Source organism: Penaeus monodon, chromosome 20 (assembly GCF_015228065.2).
Source record: "Penaeus monodon isolate SGIC_2016 chromosome 20, NSTDA_Pmon_1, whole genome shotgun sequence".
In the NCBI taxonomy this organism is placed as follows: domain Eukaryota; kingdom Metazoa; phylum Arthropoda; class Malacostraca; order Decapoda; family Penaeidae; genus Penaeus; species Penaeus monodon.
In genome coordinates this window covers 4,398,401-4,399,478 of record NC_051405.1, presented here as the reverse complement: position 1 = coordinate 4,399,478, position 1,078 = coordinate 4,398,401, and the positions used below count along the sequence as shown (strand labels likewise).

Here is a 1,078-nt window from a genome sequence, read left to right as displayed (position 1 = left end):
TGGAGTTTGCGTACCTTCAGTGACTTGTACTTTGATGGATTCCCGACATATTTTTTGTAGAATTAAGAATCTTGTAGATATTTTTTTGTGAATATCGAGTAAGTGGGAAATTGGGTATTTTTGTCTTGTTGCATTTTTCTTCTGTTTCTTCCCGTCACTCGCAATTTTAGTTTTCGTTTCTGGAAATAAAGATACTGCAAGTGCTATTTCTCATCCATTATCAGGTTTGTAGTCCGCGCCTTGATTTACAGGCTGTGTATTAATCTGGCCTGCATTATTTATTTACCTATTTGACACCGTTGTATTTATCTAGGAGAGTTAGAAGATGGTATGATGTACTATTTATTTTCCAGTGGTTAGAAGCTTTGAGGCCATATTATTTATTATTTCAATATTTATGATAGCACAATAATTAAGTTATAATTTCCATTAGTATTGTGTTGCTATTACTATTAAGTTAGATATTTAAAAATTCATGCTAGTTATTAAGTTTAACTAATTTCAAGAGAAATGGGCAACAGAAGCAGTATCCATTACTATGGAAGTTTTGGTGAAATCAACGTTGAATACAGATGCTCTTAAAGTAAAAGACTTAACCTTTTTACTTTCGTTCCTTCACTTATCCTTTGGGTGACTTACTGTATGTCGGAAAGGGAAGGAAGCCGAGGGAATGTCTCGACAACGCCTGGACGGAGCGCAGTTCAAAGAGCAACTGTCGTGTTGTACAGTACACTGGATTTCGGTTTTGAAGGGAAGATTTACTTAAGATTCTTCATGTTATTTGTTTCTTTGTGCATTTCATAAGCAAAATGTATTTTTTGTTTGTAGTGTACTTTATGTCGTAAGTTCAAGTTAGGATTGTCTGTATAAACTTTGTCTTTTTATAAAATGATTTCAACTGGAATATAAAGTCAGTACAATATGAGTGTTCACCCTGAGTTCCAGCCTTATTTACGACAGGTTGTTAGGTTTCACTAAACATGTCACGTTACCAGTGTACACGTTTTGGAAGATAATAAAGCTGCATGATGCTTCAAGCTTACTGGTGTTAAGTTAACCTCTAAATCTCTGTTAGTTG

General features: G+C 34.3%; 1 protein-coding gene across 2 annotated transcripts in view; it reads left to right on the top strand.

The window, feature by feature from the left end:
- Positions 1 to 1,042, top strand: part of LOC119585597 — a gene marked incomplete in the record, with an annotated part of 11,397 nt that extends 10,355 nt beyond the window's left edge. For both annotated transcript variants that reach the window (XM_037934266.1, XM_037934265.1), the window contains 1 exon segment: positions 1 to 1,042.
- Between the last annotated feature and the right edge of the window lie 36 nt (positions 1,043 to 1,078).